This window comes from Amblyomma maculatum, chromosome 8 (genome assembly GCF_055883805.1).
Source record: "Amblyomma maculatum isolate TAMU_Amacu chromosome 8, ASM5588380v1, whole genome shotgun sequence".
Lineage (NCBI taxonomy): Eukaryota > Metazoa > Arthropoda > Arachnida > Ixodida > Ixodidae > Amblyomma > Amblyomma maculatum.
In genome coordinates this window covers 24,959,172-24,975,623 of record NC_139351.1, presented here as the reverse complement: position 1 = coordinate 24,975,623, position 16,452 = coordinate 24,959,172, and the positions used below count along the sequence as shown (strand labels likewise).

The window sequence follows — 16,452 nt, the reverse complement described above, 5'->3', positions numbered from 1 at the left end:
GCCAGCAGAGCTCGTGGGGAAGTCCTTAAGCGGGAAGCAATCAAGCGCCCACAAAGATAAAGAGGCAAAGCCGTAGCTTGATTCGTAGCGCGTGAATGCTGTAATAAGTAAGCATTTGTGCAGCTTTCCACATTTATAAAGCTTGAGGTTGGTGGATACATGGTGTCCCGGTCGGCGCTGAAAATGTTGGACTTGGGGCCGTTAAAAACTCCCTGCATCTATGCCCGGTACCTGCCAAGACAATTGTTTTCGCCAGCAGAGCTCGTGGGGAAGTCCTTAAGCGGGAAGCAATCAAGCGCCCACAAAGATAAAGAGGCAAAGCCGTAGCTTGATTCGTAGCGCGTGAATGCTGTAATAAGTAAGTATTTGTGCAGCTTTCCACAGTTATAAAGCTTGAGGTTGGTGGATACATGGTGTCCAGGTCGGCGGTGAAAATGTTGGACATGGGGCCGTTAAAAACTCCCAGCATATATGCCCGGTACCTGCTGAGACAAATGTTTTCGCCAGCAGAGCTCGTGGGGAAGTCCATAAGCGGGAGGCAATGCGCCCACAAAGATAAAGAGGCAAAGCCGTAGCTTGATTCGTTGCGCGTGAATGCTGTAATAAGTAAGTATTTGTGCAGCTTTCCACAGCTATAAAGCTTGAGGTTGGTGGATACATGGTGTCCAGGTCGGCGCTGAAAATGTTGGACATGGGGCCGTTAAAAACTCCCAGCATCTATGCCCGGTATCTGCCAAGACAATTGTTTTCGCCAGCAGAGCTCGTGGGAAGTCCTTAAGCGGGAAACAATCAAGCGCCCACAAAGATAAAGAGGCAAAGCCGTAGCTTGATTCGTAGCGCGTGAATGCTGTAATAAGTAAGTATTTGTGCAGCTTTCCACAGTTATAAAGCTTCAGGTTGGTGGATACATGGTGTCCAGGTCGGCGCTGAAAATGTTCGACATGGGGCCGTTAAAAACTCCCAGCATCTATGCCCGGTACCTGCCAAGACAATTGTTTTCGCCAGCAGAGCTCGTGGGGAAGTCCTTAAGCGGGAAGCAATCAAGCGCCCACAAAGATAAAGAGGCAAAGCCGTAGCTTGATTTGTTGCGTGTGAATGCTGTAATAAGTAAGTATTTGTGCAGCTTTCCACAGCTATAAAGCTTGAGGTTGGTGAATACATGGTGTCCAGGTCGGCGCTGAAAATGTTGGACATGGGGCCGTTAAAAACTCCCAGCATCTATGCCCGGTACCTGCCAAGACAATTGTTTTCGCCAGCAGAGCTCGTGGGGAAGTCCTTAAGCAGGAAGCAATCAAATGCCCACAAAGATAAAGAGGCAAAGCCGTAGCTTGATTTGTTGCGTGTGAATGCTGTAATAAGTAAGTATTTGTGCAGCTTTCCACAGCTATAAAGCTTGAGGTTGGTGAATACATGGTGTCCAGGTCGGCGCTGAAAATGTTGGACATGGGGCCGTTAAAAACTCCCAGCATCTATGCCCGGTACCTGCTGAGACAATTGTTTTCGCCAGCAGAGCTCGTGGGGAAGTCCTTAAGCGGGAAGCAATCAAGAGCCCACAAAGATAAAGAGGCAAAGCCGTAGCTTGATTCGTAGCGCGTGAATGCTGTAATAAGTAAGTATTTGTGCAGCTTTCCACAGTTATAAAGCTTCAGGTTGGTGGATACATGGTGTCCAGGTCGGCGCTGAAAATGTTGGACATGGGGCCGTTAAAAACTCCCAGCATCTATGCCCGGTACCTGCCAAGACAATTGTTTTCGCCAGGAGAGCTCGTGGGGAAGTCCTTAAGCGGGAAGCAATCAAGCGCCCACAAAGATAAAGAGGCGAAGCCGTAGCTTGATTCGTAGCGCGTGAATGCTGTAATAAGTAAGTATTTGTGCAGCTTTCCACAGTTATAAAGCTTGAGGTTGGTGGATACATGGTGTCCAGGTCGGCGCTGAAAATGTTGGACATGGGGCCGTTAAAAACTCCCAGCATCTATGCCCGGTACCTGCTGAGACAATTGTTTTCGCCAGCAGAGCTCGTGGGGAAGTCCTTAAGCGGGAAGCAATCAAGCGCCCACAAAGATAAAGAGGCAAAGCCGTAGCTTAATTCGTAGCGCGTGAATGCTGTAATAAGTAAGTATTTGTGCAGCTTTCCACAGCTATAAAGCTTGAGGTTGGTGGATACATGGTGTCCAGGTCGGCGCTGAAAATGTTGGACATGGGGCCGTTAAAAACTCCCAGCATCTATGCCCGGTACCTGCTGAGACAGTTGTTTTCGCCAGCAGAGCTCGTGGGGAAGTCCTTAAGCGGGAAGCAATCAAGCGCCCACAAAGATAAAGAGGCAAAGCCGTAGCTTGATTCGTAGCGCGTGAATGCTGTAATAAGTAAGTATTTGTGCAGCTTTCCACAGTTATAAAGCTTCAGGTTGGTGGATACATGGTGTCCAGGTCGGCGCTGAAAATGTTGGACATGGGGCCGTTAAAAACTCCCAAGCATCTATGCCCGGTACCTGCCAAGACAATTGTTTTCGCCAGCAGAGCTCGTGGGGAAGTCCTTAAGCGGGAAGCAATCAAGCGCCCACAAAGATAAAGAGGCAAAGCCGTAGCTTGATTTGTTGCGTGTGAATGCTGTAATAAGTAAGTATTTGTGCAGCTTTCCACAGCTATAAAGCTTGAGGTTGGTGAATACATGGTGTCCAAGTCGGCGCTGAAAATGTTGGACATGGGGCCGTTAAAAACTCCCAGCATCTATGCCCGGTACCTGCTGAGACAATTGTTTTCGCCAGCAGAGCTCGTTGGGAAGTCCTTAAGCGGGAAGCAATCAAGCGCCCACAAAGATAAAGAGGCAAAGCCGTAGCTTGATTCGTAGCGCGTGAATGCTGTAATAAGTAAGTATTTGTGCAGCTTTCCACAGTTATAAAGCTTCAGGTTGGTGGATACATGGTGTCCAGGTCGGCGCTGAAAATGTTGGACATGGGGCCGTTAAAAACTCCCAGCATCTATGCCCGGTACCTGCCAAGACAATTGTTTTCGCCAGGAGAGCTCGTGGGGAAGTCCTTAAGCGGGAAGCAATCAAGCGCCCACAAAGATAAAGAGGCAAAGCCGTAGCTTGATTCGTAGCGCGTGAATGCTGTAATAAGTAAGTATTTGTGCAGCTTTCCACAGTTATAAAGCTTGAGGTTGGTGGATACATGGTGTCCAGGTCGGCGCTGAAAATGTTGGACATGGGGCCGTTAAAAACTCCCAGCATCTATGCCCGGTACCTGCTGAGACAATTGTTTTCGCCAGCAGAGCTCGTGGGGAAGTCCTTAAGCGGGAAGCAATCAAGCGCCCACAAAGATAAAGAGGCAAAGCCGTAGCTTGATTCGTAGCGCGTGAATGCTGTAATAAGTAAGTATTTGTGCAGCTTTCCACAGCTATAAAGCTTGAGGTTGGTGGATACATGGTGTCCAGGTCGGCGCTGAAAATGTTGGACATGGGGCCGTTAAAAACTCCCAGCATCTATGCCCGGTACCTGCTGAGACAATTGTTTTCGCCAGCAGAGCTCGTGGGGAAGTTCTTAAGCGGGAAGCAATCAAGCGCCCACAAAGATAAAGAGGCAAAGCCGTAGCTTGATTCGTTGCGTGTGAATGCTGTAATAAGTAAGTATTTGTGCAGCTTTCCACAGCTATAAAGCTTGAGGTTGGTGGATACATGGTGTCCAGGTCGGCGCTGAAAATGTTGGACATGGGGCCGTTAAAAACTCCCAGCATCTATGCCCGGTACCTGCTGAGACAATTGTTTTCGCCAGCAGAGCTCGTGGGGAAGTCCTTAAGCGGGAAGCAATCAAGCGCCCACAAAGATAAAGAGGCAAAGCCGTAGCTTGATTCGTAGCGCGTGAATGATGTATAAGTACGTATTTGTGCAGCTTTCCACAGTTATAAAGCTTGAGGTTGGTGGATGCATGGTGTCCCGGTCGGCGCTGAAAATGTTGGACATGGGGCCGTTAAAAACTCCCAGCATCTATGCCCGGTACCTGCCAAGACAATTGTTTTCGCCAGCAGAGCTCGTGGGGAAGTCCTTAAGCGGGAAGCAATCAAGCGCCCACAAAGATAAAGAGGCAAAGCCGTAGCTTGATTCGTTGCGTGTGAATGCTGTAATAAGTAAGTATTTGTGCAGCTTTCCACAGCTATAAAGCTTGAGGTTGGTGGATACATGGTGTCCAGGTCGGCGCTGAAGATGTTGGACATGGGGCCGTTAAAAACTCCCAGCATCTATGCCCGGTACCTGCTGAGACAATTGTTTTCGCCAGCAGAGCTCGTGGGGAAGTCCTTAAGCGGGAAGCAATCAAGCGCCCACAAAGATAAAGAGGCAAAGCCGTAGCTTGATTCGTAGCGCGTGAATGCTGTAATAAGTAAGTATTTGTGCAGCTTTCCACAGCTATAAAGCTTGAGGTTGGTGGATACATGGTGTCCAGGTCGGCGCTGAAAATGTTGGACATGGGGCCGTTAAAAACTCCCAGCATCTATGCCCGGTACCTGCCAAGACAATTGTTTTCGCCAGCAGAGCTCGTGGGAAGTCCTTAAGCGGGAAACAATCAAGCGCCCACAAAGATAAAGAGGCAAAGCCGTAGCTTGATTCGTTGCGTTTGAATGCTGTAATAAGTAAGTATTTGTGCAGCTTTCCACAGCTATAAAGCTTGAGGTTGGTAGATACATGGTGTCCAGGTCGGCGCTGAAAATGTTGGACATGGGGCCGTTAAAAACTCCCAGCATCTATGCCCGGTACCTGCTGAGACAATTGTTTTCGCCAGCAGAGCTCGTGGGGAAGTCCTTAAGCGGGAAGCAATCAAGCGCCCACAAAGATAAAGAGGCAAAGCCGTAGCTTGATTCGTAGCGCGTGAATGCTGTAATAAGTAAGTATTTGTGCAGCTTTCCACAGTTATAAAGCTTGAGGTTGGTGGATACATGTTGTCCAGGTCGGCGCTGAAAATGTTGGACATGGGGCCGTTAAAAACTCCCAGCATCTATGCCCGGTACCTGCCAAGACAATTGTTTTCGCCAGCAGAGCTCGTGGGGAAGTCCTTAAGCGGGAAGCAATCAAGCGCCCACAAAGATAAAGAGGCAAAGCCGTAGCTTGATTCGTTGCGTGTGAATGCTGTAATAAGTAAGTATTTGTGCAGCTTTCCACAGCTATAAAGCTTGATGTTGGTGGATACATGGTGTCCGGGTCGGCGCTGCAAATGTTGGACATGGGGCCGTTAAAAACTCCCAGCATCTATGCCCGGTACCTGCCAAGACAATTGTTTTCGCCAGCAGAGCTCGTGGGGAAGTCCTTAAGCAGGAAGCAATCAAACGCCCACAAAGATAAAGAGGCAAAGCCGTAGCTTGATTTGTTGCGTGTGAATGCTGTAATAAGTAAGTATTTGTGCAGCTTTCCACAGCTATAAAGCTTGAGGTTGGTGAATACATGGTGTCCAGGTCGGCGCTGAAAATGTTGGACATGGGGCCGTTAAAAACTCCCAGCATCTATGCCCGGTACCTGCTGAGACAATTGTTTTCGCCAGCAGAGCTCGTGGGGAAGTCCTTAAGCGGGAAGCAATCAAGCGCCCACAAAGATAAAGAGGCAAAGCCGTAGCTTGATTCGTAGCGCGTGAATGCTGTAATAAGTAAGTATTTGTGCAGCTTTCCACAGTTATAAAGCTTCAGGTTGGTGGATACATGGTGTCCAGGTCGGCGCTGAAAATGTTGGACATGGGGCCGTTAAAAACTCCCAGCATCTATGCCCGGTACCTGCCGAGACAATTGTTTTCGCCAGGAGAGCTCGTGGGGAAGTCCTTAAGCGGGAAGCAATCAAGCGCCCACAAAGATAAAGAGGCGAAGCCGTAGCTTGATTCGTAGCGCGTGAATGCTGTAATAAGTAAGTATTTGTGCAGCTTTCCACAGTTATAAAGCTTGAGGTTGGTGGATACATGGTGTCCAGGTCGGCGCTGAAAATGTTGGACATGGGGCCGTTAAAAACTCCCAGCATCTATGCCCGGTACCTGCTGAGACAATTGTTTTCGCCAGCAGAGCTCGTGGGGAAGTCCTTAAGCGGGAAGCAATCAAGCGCCCACAAAGATAAAGAGGCAAAGCCGTAGCTTAATTCGTAGCGCGTGAATGCTGTAATAAGTAAGTATTTGTGCAGCTTTCCACAGCTATAAAGCTTGAGGTTGGTGGATACATGGTGTCCAGGTCGGCGCTGAAAATGTTGGACATGGGGCCGTTAAAAACTCCCAGCATCTATGCCCTATGCCCGGTACCTGCTGAGACAATTGTTTTCGCCAGCAGAGCTCGTGGGGAAGTCCTTAAGCGGGAAGCAATCAAGCGCCCACAAAGATAAAGAGGCAAAGCCGTAGCTTGATTCGTAGCGCGTGAATGCTGTAATAAGTAAATATTTGTGCAGCTTTCCACAGTTATAAAGCTTCAGGTTGGTGGATACATGGTGTCCAGGTCGGCGCTGAAAATGTTGGACATGGGGCCGTTAAAAACTCCCAGCATCTATGCCCGGTACCTGCCAAGACAATTGTTTTCGCCAGCAGAGCTCGTGGGGAAGTCCTTAAGCGGGAAGCAATCAAGCGCCCACAAAGATAAAGAGGCAAAGCCGTAGCTTGATTTGTTGCGTGTGAATGCTGTAATAAGTAAGTATTTGTGCAGCTTTCCACAGCTATAAAGCTTGAGGTTGGTGAATACATGGTGTCCAGGTCGGCGCTGAAAATGTTCGACATGGGGCCGTTAAAAACTCCCAGCATCTATGCCCGGTACCTGCTGAGACAATTGTTTTCGCCAGCAGAGCTCGTGGGGAAGTCCTTAAGCGGGAAGCAATCAAGCGCCCACAAAGATATAGAGGCAAAGCCGTAGCTTGATTCGTAGCGCGTGAATGCTGTAATAAGTAAGTATTTGTGCAGCTTTCCACAGCTATAAAGCTTGAGGTTGGTGGATACATGGTGTCCAGGTCGGCGCTGAAAATGTTGGACATGGGGCCGTTAAAAACTCCCAGCATCTATGCCCGGTACCTGCTGAGACAATTGTTTTCGCCAGCAGAGCTCGTGGGGAAGTCCTTAAGCGGGAAGCAATCAAGCGCCCACAAAGATAAAGAGGCAAAGCCGTAGCTTGATTCGTTGCGTGTGAATGCTGTAATAAGTAAGTATTTGTGCAGCTTTCCACAGCTATAAAGCTTGAGGTTGGTGGATACATGGTGTCCAGGTCGGCGCTGAAAATGTTGGACATGGGGCCGTTAAAAACTCCCAGCATCTATGCCCGGTACCTGCTGAGACAATTGTTTTCGCCAGCAGAGCTCGTGGGGAAGTCCTTAAGCGGGAAGCAATCAAGCGCCCACAAAGATAAAGAGGCAAAGCCGTAGCTTGATTCGTAGCGCGTGAATGCTGTATAAGTACGTATTTGTGCAGCTTTCCACAGTTATAAAGCTTGAGGTTGGTGGATGCATGGTGTCCCGGTCGGCGCTGAAAATGTTGGACATGGGGCCGTTAAAAACTCCCAGCATCTATGCCCGGTACCTGCCAAGACAATTGTTTTCGCCAGCAGAGCTCGTGGGGAAGTCCTTAAGCGGGAAGCAATCAAGCGCCCACAAAGATAAAGAGGCAAAGCCGTAGCTTGATTCGTTGCGTGTGAATGCTGTAATAAGTAAGTATTTGTGCAGCTTTCCACAGCTATAAAGCTTGAGGTTGGTGGATACATGGTGTCCAGGTCGGCGCTGAAGATGTTGGACATGGGGCCGTTAACAACTCCCAGCATCTATGCCCGGTACCTGCTGAGACAATTGTTTTCGCCAGCAGAGCTCGTGGGGAAGTCCTTAAGCGGGAAGCAATCAAGCGCCCACAAAGATAAAGAGGCAAAGCCGTAGCTTGATTCGTAGCGCGTGAATGCTGTAATAAGTAAGCATTTGTGCAGCTTTCCACAGTTATAAAGCTTGAGGTTGGTGGATACATGGTGTCCCGGTCGGCGCTGAAAATGTTGGACATGGGGCCGTTAAAAACTCCCAGCATCTATGCCCGGTACCTGCCAAGACAATTGTTTTCGCCAGCAGAGCTCGTGGGGAAGTCCTTAAGCGGGAAGCAATCAAGCGCCCACAAAGATAAAGAGGCAAAGCCGTAGCTTGATTCGTAGCGCGTGAATGCTGTAATAAGTAAGTATTTGTGCAGCTTTCCACAGTTATAAAGCTTGAGGTTGGCGGATACATGGTGTCCAAGTCGGCGGTGAAAATGTTGGACATGGGGCCGTTAAAAACTCCCAGCATCTATGCCCGGTACCTGCCAAGACAATTGTTTTCGCCAGCAGAGCTCGTGGGGAAGTCCTTAAGCGGGAAGCAATCAAGCGCCCACAACGATAAAGAGGCAAAGCCGTAGCTTGATTCGTCGCGTGTGAATGCTGTAATAAGTAAGTATTTGTGCAGCTTTCCACAGCTATAAAGCTTGAGGTTGGTGGATACATGGTGTCCAGGTCGGCGCTGAAGATGTTGGACATGGGGCCGTTAAAAACTCCCAGCATCTATGCCCGGTACCTGCTGAGACAATTGTTTTCGCCAGCAGAGCTCGTGGGGAAGTCCTTAAGCGGGAAGCAATCAAGCGCCCACAAAAATAAAGAGGTAAAGCCGTAGCTTGATTCGTAGCGCGTGAATGCTGTAATAAGTAAGTATTTGTGCAGCTTTCCACAGTTATAAAGCTTGAGGTTGGTGGATACATGGTGTCCAGGTCGGCGCTGAAAATGTTGGACATGGGGCCGTTAAAAACTCCCAGCATGTATGCCCGGTACCTGCCAAGACAATTGTTTTCGCCAGCAGAGCTTGTGGGGAAGTCCATAAGCGGGAGGCAATGCGCCCACAAAGATAAAGAGGCAAAGCCGTAGCTTGATTCGTTGCGCGTGAATGCTGTAATAAGTAAGTATTTGTGCAACTTGCCACAGTAATAAAGCTTGAAGTTTAAATTCAAGAGATGTGGCAAGAATCTTGAGCATTGTGGGCAGTGTAGCTAGGAGGGGTCAGTGGATAGTGCTGCTGGCATGATTTTGTTGAATGAGTGGTAAAAAGAGTATAGACACCTAACATTTGTGTACGCAAGGATGTAACAGCTGTTCCAGTTGTACCTTCTGATACACTCTCATATTTCATGTGCCAAGCTGCCCCATAAGCATGAAATTTGTTTAAAGTTGCGCCATGCCATGCCAGAATGCCCCATCTAGCTGCAAAAGTTTGCAGTCTCATTAGATTTGACGAAAAATAAGAGCCGCATTGTCAACCTGCAGTTTTGCCGATGGCCCATCCAGACACTGATATGCAACTCCAGTCCTATTCCGCAATGCGTTTATACAATCTCTGAGTACTGTCCGACGGCACAGTAGCAAGTGTACTGAAACTGCAGCCTTGTCCTGTTTTTGCAGCATCGTGTTTGGTATGTTAAGTGGGGCGCGGAAAATGCATGGCTCAAGCTGCGTCGTGAAGTCAGACAAGAAAGCCCGCGAAATACAAAAATTATCAGCCCGTATAGCCAGTATAGCGCTGAGACTGGGCTGTTGAGTCACGGCCGCAGCTAATTTCTGTCACTCAAACCATGCACGGTTGGGAGCACCACAATATCGTAGCGCATGAATGCCTCAGTCACGTGATTTTTTTTTATTTCGCGGGCTTTCTATAGAGGTGGGAAAAACTATGCACGTGAGGTTTTCTTTATCGGGAATAAATGAAAGGGGGGTTTCAGAAGGTCCTCCCCAACTTTGCAAATCACATTTATTTGAAAGCAATACTTAGTAAATTGGAATTGCAAAATGAAAAATTGCCTGCACCGTTTTTTTTTAATCGATATTTATTGTCTTGGGACATCAATAGGGTATGATATGAAGAATGAATAAATGATTAAATAAATGTGCCTGCTAGAGATCTAAGGACCTACCATGACTACGCGGAATTGAATTTAATTTAATCTCAGCTGTCTGGTTTATTGAGCCAGTGGTAGTATTCGAGATCACGCAAACAGTCGAAGCTTTCTTCCCCGAAGTCTTCCTTTTGTTCAGACCTGGTGCGCCAGGTGGCTGTCAGCAAGTGGTTTTTCTGGCCTATCTCAAATGCTTTATTTTTAACACTCGGCAGCAGTTAGCTTGGACACGCGGTACAAAATATGTCAGCTATCGTTTGGTGCCACAGGCTTAATAGCAAGAATCTGCACTAAGCACAACTCTCTGCAACATCAATATTGCCCACATCCAGCCTTGGCTACACGGGTTTGACGGTAATATATGCCGGATAACACGGCAAGAGTGTATAGGCACCGCATCAGGTGCCAGTGATGGATTTCACGCGGTATATCCTCACTTCTGCCATTGATCATATATGTGCGTAGTCACGCAGCAGGATGAGATGCGGCTCGAAATGATGCTCACACACTGCCAATGTTTCTGTGAGAGGCTTTTCCTGCCTTCACAAGCTTCGTTTCCACGTTGTGCGATGTTTGTTGTCCCTCGGAGCAGCAAACAAAGGTGACTGGAGCATCCGGATAGCCGCGCTTCGGCATCTCGGAGCAAAACAGTGCGAGTTGGTCTTTTTCCTGGCCATTTCGAACTGCGCATGGTGCTTTTGAAGAGCTGAGATGTCTTCGTTGCTGTGATGGAAGGCAGAACTGAAAGTTCGAGGGCAAAATTGCAAGAATGTGCAGACTGCACGGCGCGCCAAGCCTTGACTTCCCTTTGCGGAGGGGCACGCAGTCCTAGTAAACGTAACTGCAGCGCCACCAGCGGCGGTCAGTGGCATCCGGCGTGCAAGAGGCGCCCATTTTCCTTCCGTTCGCGCCACTAGAAAGTATTCTGAGCAAGTCTGTGCGTTCGCCGTCTTCTGTAAGCACACGTTTTTGTGGCTTTCCAACGATTCCCAAGTTTAGGCGATCGCAGGCAGATTTACTTTGCGACCAGCTACTCTATCTAGACCTCAGTGTGAATGATTTAGAGGACCTTTTTCTTCGGTACCGGGAGCCCGCGCCGCGGCGCTATGCTTGGTACAACGGATTTGTGGCCGTGGATTGCCTGGACGAAGAGTCGTTTCGGCGGATGTTCCGTTTCGACAAGGAGCATTTTGGCGCACTGAAGACATCGCTGCTTGTGCCCGATACCATCCTCAGTGGCCAAGGCGTCAAGGTATCTGGTAAAGAAGCGTTGCTCATGGGTCTACGCCGGTTGGCATACCCGAATCGGTGGTGGGACTTAGAGCCCATCTTCGGCCGGCATTGCTCGACAACCGAATAGGGAGGGCACATTGCTCGACAATGTCGAGCATTGTGTCCTCCCTATTCGGCCACAGTGAGGCCACAATCGGTCATCTTCTGGACCTGAGGAGGCACGATTGACTGCAACCGGCGGACTTGGCTCGTTTTTCTGAGGTGTGTACACGTTAAGCAAGACGAGTTTCATTCGGCAGCCCAATAAAAACGTTTTGGCTGATTTTTGATATCGCAGACAACTGCATAATAGCAGAGAGTGTCTGCTGATAAATAGGGGTTCAGTGCACAATGTGTGTCTCAAATCGTGACGGAACAAATTATTACTTTACGGACTTATAACTCGTACGATAGTCCGAAATCAATGTTTTCGGAATGTTGCATACCAGTGACGGCACGGAAGCGTATCTCATGTACCGTCTTTGCCAAAAGTAACCAGGCTGCAGGGTTTGCTCCTCAACCATGTTCAGCGCCCTTGATTTACCTCAAAAGGCAGAAAATGGTCTTAAGACATAAGATAGAGTGGCTTTCGCTCCGTACAGGTGACTAAAAACTTGGGATGTCCTAACGCTGAACTATAGGGCTAAGGAGCGAACCACGCAGCCTGGCTACTTTTGGCAAACACGGTACCCACACACACACACACGCAAAAAAAAGGAATGTTCTATTTTCATTGCAGGCAGTTCATCGCAGAGGTGCCCCTCTCACCAACTGTTGGGGGTTTCTGGATGGCACTGCCAGACCCATCTGCAGGCGTACCAAAAATCAGAAAATCCATTTTTCTGGACATAAACGACTGCATGTCGTTAAATAACAGGCCATTATGTGTGCAAATGGCATTGTGTTCGACCTGGATGGACCTTACCCTGGGCACAGGCATGATGCTGATGAGTGAAGCGGATCTAAGTTTTCGGTATAATAAACTTATATATACTCACTTGCCAGGTATATCAAAGCTTGGAACAAAATTTCGCATTACTGAGAAAAAATTATTTTGAAACAGTAAGAAAACTTAACGCAATGTTATATTAGGCAAAGCAAACAAGCCCATGGTATTCATCGCACACCAGTGCACGGTGAAATAACCAAATTGCTAGCACAATTATAATGTACCAATGCAGGAGTATGCACTTAAAAAAGGGCGTGTTGTACATATTTGGTGCACCAGTCTGCCACAGGCTGTGCTCGCAGGCTGTGAAGACATTCAGCTTTCTTCTTAGCAGCATTGATCTGTAAGTCCCTGCAATGGGTGGAATATATGAATTTTAAACATATACAAAAGGCAGCGGTTGCTGTAGTTAACACAATAGGAAGTGCACGTTCCTTGACAGTGTCAGCTAAATAACAACTCGCCTTGTGTTCCTTTGCTGTCGTGTTCGTCTGTCGCGCTGTTTTTTCCATCTAGCAATGCTTCATGACATATCTGCGTGTTAACATGATAGTATTAAAGGCTCCATTCCTCAGAAAATCTGGCGTCGGTGTTGGCGTTGCAAGTGAAAAACCACAGGCAAGGATTTTGGCAGATATTGGCAGGTAACATGGCCATGCACTGACTGGGCGTTGGGTTGTGTGATGTCACAAGACCACACGACATGGGTCAGTTGGCAGGCACTGCCATCTCGGGTTTCACCTTCAAGATAGAAGGGTGAGATCAGAATTCAGCCTTCCAACAATCCTGAGGTAGACACGCTACCCCTAGGCCACACAGGCACATTTTTACGGCTTGGTTAAATCAGCAACATTTTTTTTTTCAGAGCTAGTGAGTTCATGTTTTCCAAGTGGAATTCTTGTTAGCGTGACACATAAGGGGGACAAAACATAGCACCTGTCTTGTCCCCCTTTATGTGTTCGCTAAAAAGAATTCCACTTTGAGAAAGCTTGGCTAAAAATGGGGATTTATATTTATAGGGCTCCTTGATTTGGCTACACTTTCTGCACTAGATCGCAAAAGTGTCACGCCGGTGCCGAGCCAGTTCTTCCGACGCGAGTGCAGCCTGGCACTAGCACTCTCGGTGGAGCGGCCAAATCGAGTGAAAAAGTTCAGAAACGTTAGTCTGTTCTGGGTATGTCTGTTTGTCAAGATTCTGATAGTTCTATTGAGTGGTTGACATTTGTTCAAAATGGCGTATCTCGCTTGTCAGCGGCCATATGAAACTTGTCAATTCCAAAAATAAAAGTTAAGAATTTGTCTCCATCCTTACTGTTGCATTGTGCAGTGGTGCAGGCCAGCTGACTCTTGGACTTAGAATTCAAGGTTATTGAGGCTGTCACTGTTAAACTCGCACTCACTGCTGGCGGCCGGTGGCCACGGAGTGATCGTGACAGTCTGTGGTGTGTGCAGACTTAGCAAGTGAAGGCATGGGCTAACTGCACGATGACCTCAGAACCAGCCACGACTGTAAGCAGAGATGCCACTAAAGCTGCCTCATGCTGAATGCTCAAGCATTCAGGAAAAAAGGAATGTGTCGCTGCACAGTCATCACGGCCGTTTTGATCGCCCATAAACAGTTGTGATGGCCAGTAAAGTTAAAGCTGGACAACTTCACCTTACGAGTACATTATCCCGGTCACAATTGTGCTTGAAATAATGTGATGCACCTTTATGCGTCTAGTGGTTATGGTGCACGTGATGGCCTGTCATGGATAAATGGCTGAACTTCTACTATACCACTGCTACATTTCAGCATTCAGTCGGCTAAAAACTACTGAATGCAGCTTTCTACGCTGCACAAGCTGCAGAGTGAGTTTTCATCATAGCCATTCACTCCGAACGATGAAACCACGAAACAAGAGTGCCATATCACTCAGCCATTTGCACTTTTTCGTTATATTCGTGTAGTGTACTACACTTAAAATGCATAAAATTGGATGTCTGGTTGGGGCAGTAGAGATTTTGTTCACGCGCCTACCCATGGTAACAGCCCTAAAATACATGGGCCCCAATCAGCACATGTGCATTTTCCTCTTGTCCATTGTCCAGATGAGTTTCCATATTACCGAGGCATAAATACATTGAAAAAGCTTGGTCCCCAGAAAAACTGTCCATGATTTAAGTAGTCTATATTAACGAGGGTTTTATTAACAAAGCAGGACCGCAGAAGTCACGAAATATAATTCGTTCATTGTATAATAAAGCTTGCATACTGTTGAATGTATACCAGTTAGAGGGCATCATGCAAGGTTATGCAAAGATCCCTTTTGTCATTAACAAGACCATACCAGCGCAAACGCTGTACAATGTCTCTCATAGACCGAATTGCTTTGGGGCATTCAACCCGATAGCCCAATCCAAAGCTTATATTTTAGCTTGCTTATGTGCAACAGCAGAATGTGCTACATGTTCATTACTACAAAACAGAAGCCTACTGCAGAATGTTTTCATTAGGCACCTACGTTGGTGACAGCAAACAAATGTCCTAGCAGAATATTCTTTCTCGTGGCTCGAGCTCGCACAATGAAAATCAAATCTGTACACTTTGCTTCAACATTTCCCACATTTGTTGTTCAAACCCTGTAATTATTCAGTACTGTTTTGTATTTTGCAGGTATCCTGCGTGACAATAGGCGCTATGGAAAAGCTGTTGGATCTCGTCCAAGGTTCGATCTTCACAATCTATGGGGACCCAGCCTACCCCCTGCGTCCCCTCCTCATGCGGCCATACGCAGGTGCTGCACTCAGCCAACAACAGCTGTTTAACAGTTCCATGAGCACTGTTCGTAAAGCCGTTGAGTGGGGGTTTGGGAAAACTGTCATTAGTTTTGCATTCTTGGATTACAAGAAAAATCAGAAGTTGTTACTTCAAAATGTATAAGATGGCAACCATACTTGCCAACTGCCACACACGTTTGTATGGCAGCCAAGTCAGTATGTTCTTTGGTTTGCGCCCGCCAAATCTGCAGGAGTATTTAAAGCCAGCGAAATGAGCACTTGGAGTTCCATCAGCATATTACATGAAATCTTTTCTTTGCAAACCTGACCGCGAGTAGTTCCTTTTCAATTGGAGCATTACTGCTGGAGGGTGTAAGAGCTGTTGGAAGCATACACCATCAATCCACAAGTTCAACTGTCCATTATTTCAACTAATCGCATGCTCACTAATGCCCCTTGACATTTTGAGAGAATTTGACCTTCTGATGAGACTTGTTACACAAAGTAATTATTAATGTCAAACCTAGCTAGAGCTTTTCCTTGTGCTTTAGGCAATATTCTCAGTATGCATGTTGGCACTGCCCTTGGGGTTTGCTCCATTGTTCTGGAAGTGTGTGGATGCTTTCAAAATAACATCAAAATAGGATTGGCTCTGTTGAGACTCTTTTCAAAATCAAACTTGTTAGGGAAGTTTTTTTACTGTGGCATATCATTTAGCACCCTGTGTTGCAGTTTGCATTTGACTTTGTGTTCTGTTGTGCTGTGTGTTTAGTGTGGACTGGACACAAGAGTGCTTTTTTCACCCATCAGCCTGAAATATATTCCAAAACTGCTGCAAAAACTTTGCGCTGCCTATGTCACAGTGCACGCTAACAAATTACTTTTGTCTACTCTGCATGGTTCAGGATATTGCAGTGTGTCAGCACCATATCTTACCTCTGTTCCCTGGCAGCAGAGAACCTCACGGTGAATGAATTTCCATAATTTGAGCACTGCAGCACTGTACCACAAGGAAAAGTAGAAAGGTAGGCTTAAAAATCAATTTGCAGAAGACTAAGGTAATGTTGAACAGCCTCGGGAAGGAACAGCAGTTTACGTTAGGTAGGGAAGCACTGGAAGTAGTAGGTTAAGATGTCTACTTAGGACAGGTAGTAACCGCAGATCCGGACCATGAAAAGGAAATAACAAGAAGAATGAGATTGAGATGGAGCGCATTTGGCAAGCACTCGCAGATTATGACTAGCAGCTTACCGGTATCGCTCAAGAGGAAAGTATACAACAGTTGCATCTTACCTGTACTCACCTATAGGGCTGAAACATGGAGGCTAAGCAAGAGGGTTCTACTTAAGTTGAGGACAACTCAGAGGGCTATGGAGCAAAAAATGGTAGGGGTAACATTAAGAGATAGGAAGCGTGCAGAGTGGGTCAGAGAAATAATAACTTACTGACATTCTAGTGAAAATTAAGAAGAAAAAAATGGGCATAGGCAGGACATGTAGTGCGAAGAGAGGATAACCGATGGTCGCTTAGGGTAACAAACTGGATTCCAAGGGAAAGAAAGCGTAGCAGGGGGCGGCAGAAAGTTAGGTG

At 47.2% G+C, this 16,452-nt stretch overlaps 1 pseudogene; it reads left to right on the top strand.

Moving 5' to 3' along the window:
• The window catches only part of LOC146180744 (uncharacterized), a 55,540-nt pseudogene extending 40,403 nt beyond the window's left edge, over positions 1-15,137 (top strand).
• The last annotated feature ends 1,315 nt before the right edge of the window (positions 15,138-16,452 follow it).